Source organism: Gopherus evgoodei, unplaced genomic scaffold (genome assembly GCF_007399415.2).
Source record: "Gopherus evgoodei ecotype Sinaloan lineage unplaced genomic scaffold, rGopEvg1_v1.p scaffold_44_arrow_ctg1, whole genome shotgun sequence".
NCBI lineage: Eukaryota > Metazoa > Chordata > Testudines > Testudinidae > Gopherus > Gopherus evgoodei.
This window is the reverse complement of record NW_022060065.1, coordinates 1,366,941-1,388,410: the sequence shown is the minus strand read 5'-3', so window position 1 is coordinate 1,388,410 and position 21,470 is coordinate 1,366,941. Positions and strand designations below refer to the sequence as shown.

The 21,470-nt window shown below is 42.3% G+C and overlaps 1 protein-coding gene across 2 annotated transcripts in view; it reads left to right on the top strand.

The window, feature by feature from the left end:
- The window catches only part of PTK2 (protein tyrosine kinase 2), a 430,903-nt gene that overhangs the window by 68,161 nt on the left and 341,272 nt on the right, over window positions 1–21,470 (top strand). The gene's annotated exons all lie outside the window — the stretch shown is intronic.

Here is a 21,470-nt window from a genome sequence, read left to right as displayed (position 1 = left end):
GGCAGCTGGTAATAAGCTGTCTCCTACCCACCCCCAATCCCTTTAACATGAGCAGCTATGGGATTTCCTTATCAACCTCTTTCATGGCTGTGGAGAGGGGAGAAAGAACTGGGTCATGGATACCCATTAATCTCATGGACTATTGTGACCCTCAACCAGAGGTATGACTCTGAGATTGAGAGAAAGGTGATGAACGGTGATGAACTGGCACCCTCGCCAGAGCTTGCTCTTTGGGGAAGGATAGGAAAGGGAAGTCACTGTCACTTACAGAACTGTACATACTTATTTTTTGTTCTTTGAGCTTCCTCCAGTTTGTATGTTTCTAAAGACTAAGTGGCTAAAATTCAGTATACTTTCCCAGGTGGTGGTGGATCAGACCAGTTTAGAGAGGAACTGCTTAACTCTATTATTTCACACCAATTCCATGACGTGATGTCTTTAGCATATGCAATCTGAAATTGCATTGTCTTCATACTCTCAAGAACTCACCCTGCAGACTGAAAAATAGATTTTAACAACACCAATGGAATAGGTACAGAAAAAGTTTAAATAAAAGAACTGTGTAACGTATAACCTGTGCTGCATATTAACAGTAAGTGTATGTACTGAAAAGTACCTGAAGTATTGCTATGCTCATGCAATAGCTAGATTTTATGCCTCAGTATCTTAACTCTTTCAAGTATTTTTAACTTCACATACAATTTTGAATATATTTGAAACACCTTGCTCTGAAAAGTGTGTATTTAAAATCTTTTTGCATTAATAATCCAAAACCAGTCTAATTAAAGCTAAAATGTAATTCAGATTATTTTGTTTTACAGTTCAACTTACCATATATACTCGTTCATTAGCCTGTTTGTTTATAAGCTGACCCACCAAAATGGATAGGTAAAAATAGCAAAAACTGTATAAACCTTTCATAAGCCGACCCTATATTTCAGAGGTTGGAAAACTTTGGGTCCTGGCCTGTCAGGGTAAGCCACTGGCAGGTTGGGACGTTTTGTTTACTTGGAGTGTCTGCAGGCATGGAGCCCCTGATCTCCCTGTGGCCATGGTTCGCCATTCCCGGCCAGCTCCCATTGGCTGGGAACGGCGAACCACAGTCACGGAGTGCTGAGGGGTTCCATGCCTGCGGATGCTCCAGGTAAACAAAACGACAATGTATAAGATCAGGGATTGGCAACCTTTGGCGCATGACCTGCCAGGTTAAGCACCCTGGTGGGCTGGGCCGGTTTATTTACCTGCTGCGTTCGCAGGTTTGACCAATCGCGGCTCCCACTGGCGGCGGTTCGCTGCTCCAGGCCAACGAGGGTGGCGGGAAGCGGCGGCCAGCACATCCCTTGGTCCACGCCATTTTCTGTCACCCCCATTGGCCTGGAGCAGCGAACCGCCGCCAGTGGGAGCTGCGATCAGCTGAACCTGCAGACACGGAAGGTAAACAAACCGGCCTGGCCTGCCAGGGTGCTTACCCTGGTGGGCGCGGGCCAAAGGCTGCCGATCCCTGTATTAGATATTCAATTCACTGATTCCATAGAGTTTAAAATCATCAAATTTTGGTGTAGACCCGTTTATAAGCCGACCCCCAGTCTTTGATGCGTCACTTTTTTACCAAAAATATTCAGCTTATGAATGAGTGTATACAGTAATTATAATTTTTTTAACAAATCCCCTGTCCCAAATTGATGTTTTAAACTAAACTTAATCTGAATGAATATTTATGATGGTGTATAGTGATGTAAATTCAGGGGAGAAGGGATATTATGAAACCGTTAACTACAGAAGGGTAAAAAACCCTGAAAAACTACTGGCTCATTATTTAATGAACACTGTCAATGTACTTTGACTGTCAAAAAGAGTGGAAGACATTGTCGCTGTCTTGAGTAATTTAGTCTTTCATATGGCAACCATCCAGCTCAAAAAACGACTATGTAAGCACCAAAGCAGTTAAGTTACTGCATGTCATTCTTGTAGTATCATGAATGCTAAAAAGTCCAGTTCTTGAGGGACAGTCATTGCCACAGATAATGCAGGCATAAGGCGCAGGGCCAGAAGATGAAGCCAACACACTACCAGTGCTTGAGGCCTGTAGCACTTTCCTCTTCACTCTCTTCGCTTTCCTCTCTCTCAATCACCTCTTTAGTCTCTATAGTTCCCTGGCGCAGTGCAGCCTGCCAGTGCAGCCTTCTCTTATCTGCATCTTCCCAACTCGCTTTTGAAAGTTTTCATGTCCCTCTTGCAAACGTCCTTGAGCCTAGGTTGTCTCAGTGACTTTGGAGCATCTTCAGGTTGTCATACAGAGATTCTCTGGAATGCTTCATCATCCATCTGATGCAGATGACCAAGCTAACGATCAGTGTTTGAGAACAGTGATTAGATATTGCAGTTTTGCTTTCTCAAGTGCTTCTGTTTCAGAAATTTTGATTTCTCACTTAATACTAAATATACAACAAAGGGTATATAAGGTGTTCAGTCTTCTGATGCCTGCTGTAGGTGATCCAGGTCTTGCCATCATACACAGCAGCCTGCTCAAAATGAACATCCGGTAGACCCATATCTTGGTGATCAGTGTCAGTTTCCTGTTATCCTACATATGCTTAGTTTGTTGGCAGAAAGTGGAGGCAGCCTTTCCAATGGGAGAGTTAAACTATAGATAAGATAGTCAGTATAATTAATTCTAGATAGTAATATTTGTGCACAATTTCTAGCATGGTGCAATCAACACAATATATATTTGATCATAATTAAATCTTAAAACAGAGTGTTTATTGCTTCATTTTTAAGTTGCTTTACATGCCTTCATTGTCAGTGGCTTATCATTGGTGTACTTCACTTCTAAATTATTAGTATGTTGTTCTCCATTATTGATGTGACTCATTTCTTTTTCTTTTTTCTTTTGCTTTGTTTTTCACACTGTGATATTCAGTAATTTCTGAATTTTTTAGTTGGATAAGGAATGGAGATTTCCTTTCTCTAAAGAAAATTAGATTTCTTATTTGTCACTTCCTTCCCCCTTGCCCCAAAAATGGAAAGGGAAGGAAAATCTGCATTGGGGGTACTCGCTATAGAGTCTATCTTGATTAAATAGTGAATGAAAGGAGTTGGTGTTGGTGTTCCAAGCAAATAGATGGTGAGATGACCTTCACACTAAAACATTAGAGTAAGCAATTAAAAAAGCTGGTCTCTATGGCTGTTCTTCTTTTACGATTTATTGTGGCTGTTGCCAGATCTTAGCAAATACGTTTGCCCATCTGGCAACCTAGAGTTGTCTTGTCAGCTGATGCTAAGGGATTTAATGATGAATGCCTTTTGTTTGCTCTGCCTGACATTGAGTGAAAGGAGACAAAAGAGACTCCACTGACTTCAGTGAATATCATGATGAGCTCACAAGGAAAGGATACCACACTATTTGCTTTATAAATCTGGGGAAAATACTGAACACCAACTAAGCATTTGGATGTTGAGAATTATAAAATCTTATTAAATACTGTATTCCAGAGGAAATAATTAGTGCTTGAGAATCTATATGGAACGATTATACTGTGGTAAGTAAGGTTTATGGTAACATTGCTGTTCATCAGTTCATTGCTGAGGGTAGGAGATTATTAGTTTTCTATTTTAAACTAATTTAAATGTGTTATAAGTCCTTATGTTTGGGCAAAAAAGACACATCTGTTTCCTGCATTTAAACTAAAATGGTTCTGTCAGATATTGTAATATTAGAACCTTTGTTATGGTCCTTCTATATTAATCATTATGATAGTCCTTGCTGGACTGTTTCTTGTTTATTCCCGTGCATGAGTTATGGCTATTTTGAGTCTAATATGGAGTAAATATATGGACACAGTAATATTGGGCATGTATTCTGATCCAGCATTTTATAAATCAATAAGGCTGACTGAAACAACATTCAGCTGTACAGACTTGAAAAATCTATATTTATAAGATACTTTCATCCAGACCCTAAGATTAGTAAAACAAAGCTCTTCCTGAAATACTTAACTTTCCAAAGTTTTCCAGCATAAAACTTCATCCAGAATATGTTTCTAAAACTTTATCAGGAAGAAATAGTACAAATCTCAGTTTAATTTTCAAATGAGGAAATGCATAGAGATATTGTGATATGTAAAATTGATAGTTATTTTTACTATAAAATCTGGTGTCATCACAAGTTTACAGTAGAATTTAAAAATTCATTTAGGAAAAACGGGCTAGATAATAGATCCTGATCTTTGTTATACTAGTGTAAATCATGAAGTCAATGGAGTTACTGAAGGATTTACTGTGGTGTAACAGATGAAGCTCTGACTCTTTTTCTTAGGCGGCAGTATTATTCAGCAATCACCACTGATCTGAAAAATGTTTGTTTTTGTTTGTGACAGCCCTGGAGGCTGAAATCTTCTGTTTATCCCAATGACACAGGTACAGGACGGGAAGCAGCAGTTTGTTTTCCCCCAAACACTGTGCCAGAGTCCTGTGAGGGACAGCCATTGGGTGGCAACTTTTGTTCATTACCAACTTTTGCTGACTTCAGACCTGCAACCTAGAAGTATTAATTTTGCATATCCTATTGACAATCTCCTGACCCATTCAATCCCTTATCTTGCTTTCCCCATCCCTTCTGTCAGCACTCATAAAATCTGTTAGTGTTCTGTGTCATATTATGATAAATAATATTAGCTGAAACTTTTCTTATTAAAAAGAAAAATCAGTCTGGACATACTGGGATACATACATGTGACAGAGAGAGAGATCTTGTATAGGCAATTGGGCAGGTATATACAATTCAGATGTTAATTTAAAGCAACCAACTTTCATAAATTCTGTATTGAAGATATTATATCTGTTGTTACCTAAAATGCACAAATCTGCCTATATAAAAATTTCAGCAAGTATTTGTCATGGTCTTAAACTGTCTTATGGTAGAGGCAGAGAGAAATAATTAATTCACTTCTGTCAAACTAAGTTTTTACTGTGTATAAATTGATAAAACACTACAGCAGATTAAGGAAAAAATACTGTCTTAAATAACATTTTAAGACTGATAAAGTCTTGATGTCAAACCGAAAATTTTTATTTGGTCTGTGGACACGAGAAACCATTAGTTATGTGTATTAGATTTCTGATGCTGATGTGATAGTGTACGGAAGTCAAATAAATATATATTATGTTAACGTGCAAGATGGACATGTTCGGAGTCACTGTGGGCAAACAGAATATGCAAGCTGCACATATGTTCTGACCTACCGCTTGGATCCTCTGTTTGATCATAGCCTTTCAGAGAATAGAAATGTGGGGATTCCTTCTTTTGTGTGAAAAAAGAGGAACACATCTTGAAAGGCGCCAGCAGGTCTGTGACGGCCCCAATTAGGAGAATAAAGTATTTTCCATGTTAGTATTGCATGCTGAAAATCCTTCTTCTGCTTTCTCTAATCTCCTCTCCCCTGAAATGAGGGAAGTAAGGTTTTAAGTTTGTTGTTTTTTGTCACTGGCTTTACATTACTGGGAGTTTCCATTTGCAGCCTTTTTGCCTGCTTTGCTGTCCTATCACAATTTTCCCTTTTCCTACTGTGTCTAGCATCCTCGTTGCCCGCCTTGCTTCTGTCCTCTTCCTCCCTTCCCCTTTACCTCAATCTTTTCTTTCCAATTCTGCTCCCCTGTCATCACTTCTTGTACAATCGTTTCTTGTTCCCCCTACAGCACCTGTATCTCCATCAACCATCATCTTTTCCTTTTGAAATAATCTCACATGGTGCAACTTGAAATACAAATAATAAACACATTAAACCAATCGATTAAGATGCATGTAACTAATCAAAGCAATCACATGATCTTTTCCTGTAGCCCTAAATTATAATTCAAATTCTGCAGGTAGGATCCATGTGCTTTGGCTGTAAAACACCATATACACCTGGGGTGCAATATAAATAACAATATTCTCTTTTGTTACCTCCCTCGTTTTCCTATTTATTCTTTTCTCTGTATATCACCTATACTACTTAGAACATTCTTAAACAGCTTTTTTTTAGAGGGGGTTTAGTGATGATAAGACTACATGTGCTATTTAATCGTTCCTTCCTCCAGCCTTTCCTTTGACAGTGCTGCAGGTGGTGCCTTTTACCAAGGGCTTAGGTACTTAAAATGCTAGATTATATTAGAGTCTGACTTACATTTATAAAAGCAAAGACACTGAAAGTTATGGCTATTCGACTGTCCTTCACTCATTGTTGTGTCTCTTATAGCTCTTTTCATGAGGATCCAGAACTGTAATCTGTTTCCAGCAGGGTGTTCTAAGGATTTTGTCAGCTTCCACTGTGTTTTGTGTCCTCATTTTGTCCTTGTTTTGATTTTGTGGGTTTAAATTAGATGCCCATAACACTGCAAACTCCCTGTTAACTATACTGGGATTTCGTGTTCTGAAAATAAATTGTAACAGCCGCCATATCTTTCTGTGTATCCATCCAATATTTACCTGCCTGTATTCATAGAAATATTTACTTGCCTGTGTTCATAGAAATCTCTTGTGCATGAGTATTTACTGCCTATTGATTTATGTGTAGTGAAGAAGCATAGGTCCAAAATTAGCAAAAAATGCCAACAATGTGTAGCACATTACGGAAGGCCCACACTAATTCCCACTGAAGTCAATAGGAATCTTTCTAATCACTTCTGTGAGAGCTGGATCAGGCTCAATTAAAAAAAAAATTAGCAATCTACACGTTTTTTCCCTGTCTCTGAGGTTGACTGGTACCTTACTAAAATCATTGTAAATTAAGATCATACCTGTTAATCATAGCTAAAAAACTCCAGATTATCTCTGAACTGTTTAATAGCTCTTTTATGGATTGTCTCAAAAACTCGTATATCTGTGCAGAGGTAGGATACCCAATGCATAGCAGTCACGGGAGGTTTCATGTAAGGAACAGAGGCTACCTGGCTAATCCATTCGTGCATCTTCAAGACCTATAAGGCAGAGAGAGTGGTGTGCTACATATCGAAATACATTTGGACAGGAAAATGGTTTCTTGAGCAGAACTGGGGCATTAAGGGCTTGTCGACACAGGGAGACTCAGGAAAGTTGATCCAAATTAACTAACCGTATGAATTAAAAATAGATCAGTTAAACTGCATTAAATCTCTGTGAGCATTCTTATTCAGAATTCAAGTGGCCTTAACTCAGTATAGCTTAATTCACTGGACTGGGACCTAGGAGATCTGGGTTCAGTTCCACACTTTGCCATGTGCTTCATATGTGGCCTTCAGCAAATCACTTAATCTCTCAGTGCTTCAGTTTCCCATTTGTCAGATAGAAGTAATACATTCCTACCTTTTGGGATTTGTTGAGGATACATCCATTAATGCTTGTGAGGTGCTCAGATACTATGATATTGGGGACCATATACATACCTCCATTAGTATCCGCTGAATAAGTTTCCTGTACCCATTCTTACCCCCATGAATCACATGGTAGCTTCCTATCAGTTGTCTTTTTCATTTTTCTTTGGTGTCAATGCTTTCCTTACAATTTTGTCTAGTAGTAATTAGTTTAATTACAGTGGACATGTTCAGGAAGGTTAGAGTGCGAAGAGGTCTAAGCTTGCGTCTCTCTTATTTTGGGTGGACTTGTCTTTGGGATGTGTCTAGGTGAGAACTATGACCAGGAACTGAACCTAGGTTTCACCTAAATGCAGTTCAAGACAATATCATTAGGCTAGAGGCATTCAGTTGCTACCACAACAGAAGTGAGCTAAATTACTTGCAGTCTGAGACTTACCACAATTTTAGAAGGGAGTCATTCTTGCAAACAGTCAAAAGATCCAGGTGCTTGTGTGCTGATTGCATCGGTAGACATGTTCTCTTCTTATCTCCAGTTATGAATATGAAACTAACATAATGTTCCTGTTTTGGTGTTATAAATATTACTTCTGTAAAGAAATATGTCTGAAATCACGGATCCGTTTCCAAGATAACATTTGAGAAAGAGGTACAATGAAAAAAGCATAATTTCATAAAAATATCAAGGGTTATGGATTCTGTCTTTAAGTATTGCGTATCATAGAAACAGATATTGTGGATGGAAAGAACTGTAGGTCTACTGAGTCCATCGCTTACTTTTTTGGCAGTACATTCTGTATCTCAGCAGGTATAGAAGAGGAAATATTATTCTTTCCCCAAAAGATATCCATTCTGTTCTTAAATTAATTTATATTGGTCATTTCCAGTGTTTCAGCTGGCAGTTGTCTTTTGGCTCTCTGTTTTGCTTTGTATCTCTTTCCTTACTCACAGCTTGTCTGTCCTTTATATGTAAGATCAAAACAGTGATGTCTGAAAAGTAGGAGAACGTATCCACTAGAAAGATTGAAGGTACTGTAAGGAACGTGGCCCAAGAACGTTATTCCTTTTTGTCCTATTTAGAAATTGACAGTCTCCTCATCCTTAACACTCATTGCTTGGACCTGATAGTAAAATGTGTTGGAATCTATGTGTGGAATCTGCATGATTCCTTCCAGGTTATATCAGTTAGAACAAGAAGTGTGTGAAATGGAAAAGCAAGACTGGCAATTTTTGACATTTTTCTGAGGAGCTGTTCAGAAGCTTTCCATGACGTTATCAGAATATTTAAAGGGTGGGTTAAACAGCTATAATGTATCATGGAAGTGAATGCCTGTCTGCGAAGATGGTGTCACCAGGAGGGCTTTGACTTCCTCGACCACAGGATGCTATTCGACGAAGAACTGCTAGACAGAGATGGCGTTCACCTTTTGAGGAGGGGAAAGACCCTATTTGCACACGGACTTGCTAACCTAGTAAGGTGGGCTTTAAACTAGGTTCGACGAGGACAGGTGAGCAAAGCCCACAGGTAAGTGGGCAACATGGAGATCTGGGAGATAGGTTGGAATCAAGAGGGAGCGTGGGGCGTGGGCTATAATGGCAGAGAAAAAGGAGGGTCAGGGCAAAACTGGAAGGCAAGATCAAACCAGTATCTTAGATGCCTATATACAAATGCGAGAAGTATGGGTAATAAGCAGGAAGAACTGGAAGTGCTAATAAATAAATGTAACTATGACGTTGTTGGCATCACTGAAACTTGGTGGGATAATACACATGATTGGAATGTTGGTGTGGATGGGTATAGTTTGCTCAGGAAGGATAGACAAGGGAAAAAGGGAGGAGGTATTGCCTTATATATTAAAAATGTTCACACTTGGACTGAGGTGGAGATGGACATAGGAGATGGAAGTGTTGAGAGTCTCTGAGTTAGACTAAAAGGAGTAAAAAACAAGGGTGATGTTGTGCTGGGAATCTACTACAGGTCACCTAACCAGGTGGAAGAGGTGGGTGAGGCTTTTTTTAAACAACTAACAATATCGTCCAAAGCCCATGATTTGGTGGTGATGGGGGTCTTCAACTATCCAGATATATGTTGGGAAAATAACACTGTGGGGCACAGACTGTCTAATAAGGCAGATTTTGGTAAGCTCAGAGAGCTGATAGGTAAGGTCCCATGAGAATCAAGACTGAGGGGAAAAAAAAACTGAGAAGAGTTGGCAGTTTTTCAAAGGGACACTGTTAAGGGTCCAAAAGAAAGCTAACTGGATAGGAAAGATAGAAATGTGGCAAAAGACCACCTTGGCTTAACCACGAGATCTTGCATGATCTAAAAAATAAAAAGGTGTCGTATAAAAAATGGAAACTAGGACAGATTACAAAGGATGAATATAGGCAAACACAGGAATGCAGGGACAAGATTAGAAAGGCAAAGGCACAAAATGAGCTCAAACTAGCTATGGGAATAAAGGGAAACAAGAAGACTTTTTATCAATACATTCGAAGCAAGAGGAAGACCAAGGACAGGGTAGGCCCACTGCTCAGCGGGGAGGGAGAAACAGTAACAAGAAACTTGGAAATGGCAGAGATGCTTAATGACTTCTTTGTTTCAGTGTTCACTGAGAAGTCTGAAGGAATGCCTAACATAGTGAGTGCTAATGGGAAGGGGGTAGGTTTAGAAGATAAAATAAAAAAAGAGCAAGTTAAAAATCACTTAGAAAAGTTAGATGCCTGCAAGTCACCAGGGCCTGATGAAATGCGTCCTAGAATACTCAAGGAGCTAACAGAGGTGGTATCTGAGCCTCCAGCTATTATCTTTGGAAAATCATGGGAGATGGGAGAGATTCCAGAAGACTGGAAAAGGGCAAATATTAGTGCCCATCTATAAAAAGGGAAATAAAAACAATCCAGGAAACTACAGACCAGTTAGTTTAACTTCTGTGCCAGGGAAGATAATGGAGCAAGTAATTAAGGAAATCATCTGCAAACACTTGGAAGGTGGTAAGATAATAGGGAATAGCCAGCATGGATTTGTAAAGAACAAATCGTGTCAAACCAATCTGATAGCTTTCTTTGATAGGATAACAAGCCTTGTGGATAAGGGAGAAGCGGTGGATGTGGTATACCTAGACTTTAGTAAGGCATTTGATACGGTCTCGCATGATATTTTTATCGATAAACTAGACAAATACAATTTAGATGGGGCTACTATAAGGTGGGTGCATAACTGGCTGGATAACCGTACTCAGAGAGTAGTTATTAATGGTTCTCAATCCTGTCAGAAAGGTATAACAAGTGGGGTTCCGCAGGGGTCTGTTTTGGGACCGGCTCTGTTCAATATCTTCATCAACGACTTAGATATTGGCATAGAAAGTACGCTTATTAAGTTTGCAGATGATACCGAACTGGGAGGGATTGCAACTGCTTTGGACGACAGTGTCATAATTCAAAATGATCTGGATAAATTGGAGAAATGGTCTGAGGTAAACGGGATGAAGTTTAACAAGGACAAATGCAAAGTGCTCCACTTAGGAAGAAACAATCAGTTTCACACATACAGAGTGGGAGGAGACTGTCTAGGAGGGAGTACGGCAGAAAGGGATCTAGGGGTTATAGTGGACCACAAACTAAATATGAATAAACAGTGTGATGCTGTTGCGAAAAAAGCAAACGTGATTCTGGGATGCATTAATAGGTGTGTTGTGAGCAAGACACGAGAAGTCATTCTTCCGCTCTACTCTGCGCTGGTTAGGCCTCAACTGAAGTATTGTGTCCAGTTCTGGGCACCGCATTTCAAGAAAGATGTGGAGAAACTGGAGAGGGTCCAGAGAAGAGCAACAAGAATGAGTAAAGGTCTAGAGAACATGACCTAGGAAGGAAGGCTGAAAGAATTGGGTTTGTTTAGTTTGGAAAAGAGAAGACTGAGAGGGGACATGATAGCAGTTTTCAGGTATCTAAAAGGGTGTCATCAGGAGGAGGAAGAAAACTTGTTCACCTTAGCCTCTAATGATAGAACAAGAGGCAATGGGCTTAAACTGCAGCAAGGGAGATTTAGGTTGGACATTAGGAAAGAGTTCCTAACTGTCAGAGTGGTTAAACACTGGAATACATTGCCTAGGGAGGTTGTGGAATCTCCATCTCTGGAGATATTTAAGAGTAGGTTAGATAAATGTCTCTCAGGGATGGTCTAGACAGTATTTGGTCCTGCCGTGAGGGCAGAGGACTGGACTCGATGACCTCTCGGGGTCCCTTTCAGTCCTAGAATCTGTGAATGTAGTTCAGCTGCCACTATGTCTATTAAATGACAAAGGAATTACAAGGGAATTATTTGTAAGGGAGTAGCTGGCTCCTGACCTCCAGTGGGTTAGAGTTCCTACCTGAGCAGAAGAGGAGATAAGCTACTGTCTCCCCTCTATCTTCACCCACTTCTCCAGGTGGCCAAGGAACAGATTAGGGAGGTAAACTGTTACCTCATTGCAAAGGATTGGATTGGGAACATACTCCCCAGTGCCACACTACCAGGGACTGAACTAGTCACTGGCTCCCCAGAAAGCAGACGTGGGCTGAAAAAAAGGAAGTCTCTCCAGCCTCTTCATGTTGCTAGGGAGTGACAGGTTCCTTCCCAAGCCATCATTGTGAGTGAAACTATGTTAAAAAAAAGTCTCTTGCAGAGAAGCTAAATGAATTCTTTGCATCAGTCTTCACATTCCCACACCTGAATCATTCTTTTTAGGTGACAAATCTGAGGAACTGTCTCAGACTGAGGTGTCAGTAGGGGGAGGTTTTGGAACAAATTGATAAATTAAACAGTAATAAGTTACCAGGACCAGATGGTATTCACCCAAGAGTTTTGAAGGAACTCAGATATGAAATTGCATAACTAGTAAGTATGGTACATAACCTATCAGTTAAATCAGCTTCTGTTTCAGATGACTGGAGGATCGCTAATGTGACACCAATTTCTAAGAAAGGCTCAAGAGGTGATCCTGGTAATTGCAGGCCAGTAAACCTAACTTCAGTACCAGGCAAATTGGTTGAAACTATAATAAAGAACAGAATTATTAGACACATATATGAACATGATTTGTTCAGGAAGAATCAACATGGCTTTTGTAAAAGGAAATCATGCCTCACAAATCTATTAGAATTCTTTGAGGGGTCAACAAACATGTGGACAAGGGTGATCCAGTGGCTGCAATGTACTTGGACTTTCAGAAAGCCCTTGACAAGGTCCCTCACCAAAGGCTCTTAAGCAAAATAAGCAGTCATGGCATAAGAGAGAAAGTCCTCTCATGGATCAATAATTGGTTAAAAGGAAACGAAGGGTAGGAATGAAATGATCAGTTTTCAGAATGGAGAGAGGATGGTGGCGGGGAGTAACAAGCAAATTCACTCATTGGGATTTTGAAGCTTGGCTAGTGTGCAAAGTATTGTCAAGTGTGTAATGAACCAGTGAACTGGAACTCCGTGACTGACCACACACCTGCCTTGAGAAGGTTACTCTTCTGTGCACTTCAAAACTTAAAACACTTGTTTTGTTAGATTTCTTTCAGGTGGTCTTTTAAAAAAATACACCTCATTTGATTTAAGAATAAGAATACAATTTTTTAAGCCAAAAGGAGACTTTGGGGGTGTGGTGGGGCATACTAACACGGGATCAAAAATAAGATACAGGGCAGAAAAATTATTTCACTTTTAAGCGTTGGAGTTCCTGCTGTAATGCCATAATTAATAAATTGCATGAAACAAATGAACTTTGATCCTATGTGTTACTGATACAACAGTGGTGAGCAGATTGTAAACGCATAACAGAGATTATGCTTTTTCTCTTTGACATCATAATGCAGCGTTTTCATGTTTCATTCAGTAGCGTAGCTGGCGGGATTCAGTGGAAGCAGCTGCTTTCCCTCAGGCCGGCAGGCGCTGCCGACTCCATGGCCGGAGGAACCGCGGGGCGGCAGCCTGGTGAGGAAGCGGCACCTGCCGGCCGGTGCTGCCCGCCACACAGCCGGAGGAGCCGCGGGTTGGCAGGCTGGCGTGGAAGCTGTGCTTGTCGGCCGGTGCAGACACAGCCTAGCGCTGGGACAGGAGCCAGGGACAGGCAGCAGCGCAGGAGGGAATGTGAGCGGGCAGGGGGTGGTGGTCCGGTCTGGGGGCGTGGCCAGAGGGGGAGTCAAGGGGGCGTGACCAGAGAGAGAGACAAGAGTGGGGGTGCCTTTTTTATGTTTTTTGTTCCCCTTGCGCTGAAAACCCGGCTATGCCACTGGTTTCATTGATGCTGTCATGAACCCATATTCCCACAATGGTTCATATTTTCTGGAGCTAGATGCATTAGCCTTTGAAAAATGTTGCACAAGCAGCTTTCTGAGTGCTTTTGGTTTCATTTTGAGTAGCCGAATCTGAACCTAATGCTGTATGCTTTAATTTTCCTGTACTGTTTGATGTAAATCAAATACCTGTATGTATTAAGCTTAGAAATACATTACATGTAAATATTTAATTAATTGTTTTGGAAAACTGTGTTCTCACAGGGAACTGCAGCCTTAAGTGGAATTGTCACATATGTGCAGTGCGTCTTCAGTTTATCCATTTGTGAAATTAATTGGGCGTAGACATGGAACTAACTGCTTGCTATTATTGTTTCAGTAGGTAAACATTCAAAGGCCCTGATCCTGCAATGGGCTCCACGTGAGCAAATCTGAGTTAAGTCATTGAGATCTGTGTGAATGCAAGGATCTGCTTGTGTGGAGCTCATTACAGAATTAGGGCCCAGAATGCTAAAAAAAGCTCTATTATTTCAACAGTTGTGCAGTCCTTAAGTAAACATCACTCTCTGTTTTCAAAGTGCATGTATTTTAGCCATGCAATATATATTAAAATATTAATGGGTATTATGTGGCTAAATCCCAAGTTCAGCATTGGGAAATTGAGGATTTAATTTTATCTTTGCATCTGTGTACTTATTATAATGATTGCCAGATATAGACTCCACATTTGTCAACTTTTTTTCTTAAAATGTATCTCCTGGACATGATGGGTGAAACTTAATCTCCTTTAAGAGAAAAACATTGAGGTGTAAACATTTATTCCATTGTATCAAGAATAGTTTACTGAATTTGAAGAATAATATACTGTTGCTTGTTTCTGTACTGTAACTGTAGATTCTTCCAAGTTAAGTACTTTTTTGTTGAAGTAGAAATTCAATTTAGTGGTGAATTTGCATCATGGTAGGTGAAATATAATAATACAATTAATTTCCTTTAGCTAAATTTTGAAATAAAATTTCAGCATTGAAACTTAATTAGTAATTTTAGTCAAGTGGATTGAGCCATTATGGAGGATACACTTATTTCTAGGATAATTATGGAGGATACACTTATTTCTGATAATGACTCGCAAAAACAATTTGGGTAAACTGTACAATATAGTATTCTGAATAAATAGACAAGCAGTGCGACAGTTTTCCTAAACTTAAATGACTCAACAGGAATCTGAAGCTTCACTAAAACTTGCTTTTTTTTTTATAACCAGTGTAAGGATTCATTCCACACTAGGAAGATATATATATCCTGATTATCACTACAAACATTTTTTTTCTTCTGCTGATAATAGCCCGCCTTAATTGATTAGTCTCGTTAGAATTGGTATGGCAACACACATTTTTTCATGTTCTCTCTGTGTGTGTGTATATATATATTATCGTCCTACTGTATTTTCCACTGCATGCATCTGATAAAGTGGACTTTAGCCCACGAAAACTTATGCCCAAATAAATTTGTTAGTCTCCAAGTTGCCACAAGTACTTTTTGCTGATACAGACTATACAAACTCGTTCTTTTTGCTGATACAGACTATCACAACTACCACTCTGAAACCTGATTCCATATACACTGATCTATATTCCATGTGGAAACTATTGCCGGAGGCAACTCGAGGCTTTTCCTTCCTTAAGTTTATGTAACTCCTTCCTGCTTGTTTTTTGTTTTCTCCTGTTTGAGGGGATATTATATTACCTCAGCCCAGTGTTGCTTGTAAGCAAATGACTTGGTGAGCATATCTTTATAAATGTACTTTGTTACCTCTCAGAACTTGCTGTTCTTTTTCCAGAATAAAATGTGCAGGATTTTCCCTAATAGTATTAACGGTCCTGTAACTATTCTCATTTTGCATTTAAAGACTGTTTTAGTTTTGGCATGTTTTGCCACTAAAGCAATAAACATGTCTTCAAAGACAACTCTGAAGTTCAATTTTGAAATATGCAGTTAGTTGGCTTTAGAGAGCTGTATTTGTTTTAGATGTTTTTCTCCAGTATTAAAGTTTTGTCAGCTTTTACCACAGCAGCAGCATTGATTATAATAAGCCTAACTAAACACAGTTTTGGGATTACTCATTGATATCACTATATTTACTAGTGCTATGTTGATTAACCTTAGATATTTTTCTAATATGCAGCAAACCAATGAGACTATCTGCTCTGGTGCTCTGTCAGTCTGTTCCTGTTTTGGCTACTCTGGAGAAAGTCCAAAGTTCACATGGACTTCATCCACGATAAATTTGCTCACACTTCATTCATCTTTGCCGTCTTCCTTGCTAACTAACTCTTCCTCTCCTCTTTGGTCAAGGTCTGTTCAGTCCCCACCACCAGCGGCGGATTAAGCTTTTGTGGGGCCATGGGCCAGAGCAAATGGGGTCCCCTCCCCTCCCCAACACTTCCACCTGCAGTCTGTACCTCACCCTCTTGCCGGGGAGATGGGGTATGGTAATGGAGGCTTGTCCCATCTCACCCCTCCCCGCCCAGCACTCCTGCAAGGGTGCGGGAGCATCCCTCTCCCGCCTTGTGCTCCTTCTTGGAGTGGGGGAAGCCTTCACGCCCCAACCTCACTCCCTGGCAGGAGTGCTGGGCGGAGTGGGGCAAGCCTCCATGCCCCAGCCCTGCTCCCCAGAAGAAGCACTGGGCAAGCGGGTCGGGGCGCAGGGGTGCCCAACTGGCTGGGGCCCCTGGGCATGGGACTTGTTGGCCGAGTTGCTAATCTACCACTGCCCACTCACTACCTCTTTCTTTCTTTTTGCTCTTTCTCCATAACTACCCCACACTGCACTTTCATCCTCCAACCTACTTTCCAACTAGCAGCAAAGGTGGTGGAGTAGCCTTGTACATCAATGATGAAATTAACTGTAGCGAAATAAGAAGCGATGGAATGGATAAGACAGAGTCTGGCTGGGCGAAAATCACACTGGGTAAAAAAGCAACTAGAGCTTCCATGTGGAAACTATTGCCGGAGGCAACTCGAGACTTTTCCTTCCTTAAGTTTATGTAACTCCTTCCTGCTTGTTTTTTGTTTTCTCCTGTTTGAGGGGATATTATATTACCTCAGCCCAGTGTTGCTTGTAAGCAAATGACTTGGTGAGATAGTGCTTGGAGTGTGCTACAGACCGCCGGGCTCGGATTGGGATATGGATAGAGACCTCTTTAATGTCTTTAATGAAGTAAACACAAAGGGAAAATGTGTGATTATGGGGGACTTCAACTTCCCGGATATAGACTGGAGGACGAGTACTTGCAAGAATAATAGGGGTCAGATTTTTCTGGATGTGATAGCGGATGGATTTCTTCATCAAGTAGTTGAAGTACCTACGAGAGGAGATGCCATTTTAGATTTGGTGTTGGTGAGCAGTGAGGACCTCGTAGAAGAAATGGTGGTAGGGGACAACCTTGGTTCGAGTGATCATGAGCTGATTCAGTTCAAACTAGATGGAAGGATAAACAAATGTAGATCTGGGATTAGGGTTTTTGACTTCTCGAGGGCTAATTTTAAAGAGTTAAGGAAATTAGTTAGGGAAGTGGATTGGACTGAGGAATTAGTGGATTTAAATGCGGAGGAGGCCTGGAATTACTTTAAGTCACAGCTGCGGAGACTGTCGGAAGCCTGCATCCCGAGAAAGGGGAAAAAAACCATGGGCAAGAGTTGTAGGCCAAACTGGATGAGCAAGCAACTCAGAGAGGGGATTAGACAAAAGCAGAAAGCTTACAGGGAGTGGAAGAAAGGCAGGATCAGTAAGGAAAGCTACCTTGGTGAGGTCAGAACATGTAGGGATAAGTGAGGAAGGCTAAAAGCCGCATTGAACTGGACCTTGCAAAGGGAATCAAAACCAATAGTAAAAGGTTCTACAGCCACATAAATAAGAAGAAAACAAAGAAAGAAGAAGTGGGGCCGCTATACACTGAGGATGGAATGGAGGTTAAGGATAAGCTAGGCATGGCCCAACATCTAAACAAGTACTTTGCTTCAGTTTTTAATAAGACTAGTGAGGAACCTTGCGATGATGGAGGGATGATAAACGGGAATGTGGATATGGAAGTGGATATTACCGCAACTGAGGTAGAGGCCGTACTTGAACAGCTCGATGGGACGAAGTCGGAGGGCCCGGACAATCTCCATCCGAGGATATTAAAGGAACTGGCGCGTGAAATTGCGAGCCCGTTAGCGAGAATTTTTAAGCAATCGGTAAACTCGGGGGTTGTGCCGTATGACTGGAGGATTGCTAATGTCGTTCCTATTTTTAAGAAAGGGAATAAAAGTGATCCGGGTAATTATAGGCCTGTTAGCTTGACGTCTGTAGCATGCAAGGTCTTGGAAAAAATTTTAAGGGAGAAAGTAGTTAAGGACATAGAGGTCAATGGTAATTGGGACGAATTGCAACACGGATTTAGTAAAGGTAGATCGTGTCAAACCAATCTGATCTCCTTCTTTGAGAAGGTGACGGATTACTTAGATAAAGGAAATGCGGTAGATATAATTTACCTAGATTTCAGTAAGGCGTTCGACACGGTTCCGCACGGGGAACTGTTAGTCAAATTGGAAAAGATGGGAATGAATATGAAAGTTGTAAGTTGGATAAGGAACTGGTTAAAGGGGAGACTCCAGAGGGTCGTATTGAAAGGTGAATTGTCAGGCTGGAAGGAGGTCACTAGTGGAGTCCCTCAAGGATCGGTTTTGGGACCGATCTTATTTAACCTTTTTATTACTGACCTTGGCACAAAGAGCGGGAATGTGCTAATAAAGTTTGCGGATGACACGAAGCTGGGGGGTATTGCTAACACGGAGAAGGACAGGGATACTATTCAGGAAGATCTGAACCACCTTGTAAACTGGAGTAATAGAAATAGGATGAAATACAATAGTGAAAAGTGCAAGGTTATGCATTTAGGAATTAATAATAAGAATTTTGGATATACGTTGGGGGCGCATCAGTTGGAAGCGACGGAGGAGGAGAAGGACCTTGGGGTACTGGTTGATAGCAGGATGACTATGAGTCGCCAGTGTGATACGGCTGTTAAAAAAGCAAATGCGATTTTGGGATGCATCAGGCAGGGTATATCCTGCAAGGATAAGGAGGTGTTAGTACCGTTATACAAGGCGTTGGTGAGACCCCATCTGGAATACTGTGTGCAGTTCTGGTGTCCCTTGTTCAAGAAGGATGAATTCAAACTGGAACAGGTTCAGAGACGGGCTACAAGGATGATCCGAGGAATGGAAAAACTGCCTTATGAAAGGAGACTCAAAGAGCTTGGCTTGTTTAGCCTGGCCAAAAGAAGGCTGCGGGGGGATATGCTTGCTCTGTATAAATATATCAGGGGAGTTAACGTTAGGGAGGGAGAGGAATTATTTAAGTTTAGTACTAATGTAGGCACGAGGACGAATGGGTATAAACTGGATATTAGGAAGTTTAGACTTGAAATTAGACGAAGGTTTCTAACCATTAGGGGAGTGAAGTTCTGGAACAGCCTTCCGAGGGAAGTAGTGGGGGCAAAAGACTTTCCTGGCTTTAAGACAAAGCTTGATAAGTATATGGAGGGGATGTTATGATAGGATCGTTAATTTGGGCAATTGATCTTGGGTTACCACCAGATAGGTCTGCTCAATGGTCTGCGGGGAGATGTTGGATGGAATGGGAACTGAGTTACTGCAGAGAATTCCTTCTTGGGTGCTAGCTGGTGACTCTTGCCCACATGCTCAGGGTTTAGCTGATTGCCATATTTGGGGTCGGGAAGGAATTTTCCTCCAGGGCGGATTGGCAGGGGCCCTGGAGGTTTTTTGCCTTCCCCTGCAGCGTGGAGCACGGGTCGCTTGCTGGTGGTTTCTCTGCAGCTTGAGGTCTTCAAACCAATTTTGAGGATTTCAATAACTCGGTCCTGGGATAGGGGTTGTTATAAAATTGAATGGGTGGGGTTCTGTGGCCTGCCTTGTGCAGGAGGTCAGACTAGATGATCAGATTGGTCCCTTCTGACCTATGAGTCTATGAGTCTCTCCTGTTCTCTTCAGATCACCCCTTCCCTTGTGCCATCACTCCTGTCCCCTCTCATTCCTGATATCTCTTGCTTCTCCCAACCTTACTTTTCCTGTTCCATCCCCTTCTCTCTGCTTGTCTCTCCTCTCAAAACTCTCTTCATCCTTGAGGCTCCAGTCAGGATCAGGGTTCTGATTAATCTTACAAATTAAGAGTACAGGTGATCTATGAAAGGCTGGGGACAGAAATACAGCAATACAGTTTTGCATGCTATAATGGCTTTATGATCTTAGCTGTCTGTAAAGCACGCAGCATGCAATTGTTAGTAATAGTAACAATAATTGATATACCTTTTTTCTAAATTTGACTGAGGTTCAAGTCTCTTCACTTTCTTTGAATATAATTTTATTTCTACTCCCATTTGACCTTTAAGTTCATTATATTTAAAACAAAATTTTGAATAGTTTGTGTCTAAGCTTTAAAAACAAACCATCAAACAAAACCCTTTTCTTCAAAGATCGAACCTGAAAATGTCATCCCAGATAAGGTGAATGGTTGAGAAAAATGAGTGAGTAAAAACAGTGGTTCTAATGGCATCAGTAGAGTATTTTGTGACTAGTACCCTGCTGTAATAATTATGCTCATCACCTAATAGTGCAGGGCTGACTTTAGGCCGGTTCAGCTGATTCCTGGGAATCGGGCCCCACACCTTAGGCGCCTTTTAAATTTTTTTTACTTATGCCCGCTGAGGTCTGCTCCGGGGTCTTCCATAGCCCTGCTCCCCTGACCAAAGCGCCGCCGGGAGCGCGGCTGCCCCGCAGCCCCGCTCTCCCAGTTGGATACCCGGCCGGAGCTCGGCAAGCCGCCCCGCTCTCCCGGCTGGAGACCCTGCCGGAGCGCGGCAAGCTGCCCCGCAGCCTCGGCTGGAGCCTCGGCTGGAGCGTGGCAAGCTGCCTCACAGCCCTGCTCTCTCCCGGCTGGAGCTCTGGGCCCTTTAAATAGCCCCCAAAGCCCTGGGATAGCGGGGGGTCCTGGGGCTATTTAAAGGGCCAGGGCTCCAGCTGCCTCTGCCACCTCGTCCTTTAAATAGCCGCCGGAGCCCCACCGCCCCCATGTATTCTCCAGGGCTCCCGCGGCTATTTAAAAGGTCCGGGGCGGGGTAGAAGCAGGGGAGCCCCGGGCCCTTTAAATAACTCCCAGAGCCCTGGGATAGCGGGAGGCTTGGGGGCTTTTTAAAGGGCCGTGGCGCCAGCTGCCTCTGCCACCTCATCCTTTAAATAGCCGCCGGAGCCCCGCTGCCCCCATGTATTCTCCAGGGTCCCGCGGCTATTTAAAAGGTCCGGGGTGGGGTAGAAGCAGGGGAGCCCCAGGCCCTTTAAATAACCCCCAGAGCCCTGGAATAGCGGGAGGCTTGGGGGCTATTTAAAGGGCCGGGTCTCCAGCTGCTTCTGCTGCACCCCCTGCCATGCCTGCACCAGCCCTGCCCCCCCTGCCCGCATCCAGCTCTGCACCCCGTGCCCGCAGCCAGCCCCTGCCAAACCCCCTCTCCTGTCTCCAGCCACCCCCTGCCACACACCCCTGTGGCCCTGCCCAAAGCCAGCCAGCCCCCCACAAAGCCCTGCCCGCACCAGCCCTGCACACCCTGCCCACACCCAGCCTCAAACCCCCTGCCCTGTCTCCAGCCAGCCCTGCACTCCTTGCCCTGCCTGTAGCTAGACCCTACCTCCAGTCAGTCCCTGCCCTGCCTCCAACCAGCCCCATGTCCACTGCTGCCGTGCAGTTCCCAGGGCAGTAACCCTGCACACTTGCTTCAATGAGGGGGGCAGGGAGCAGCTGGAACCCACACATGTGCACAC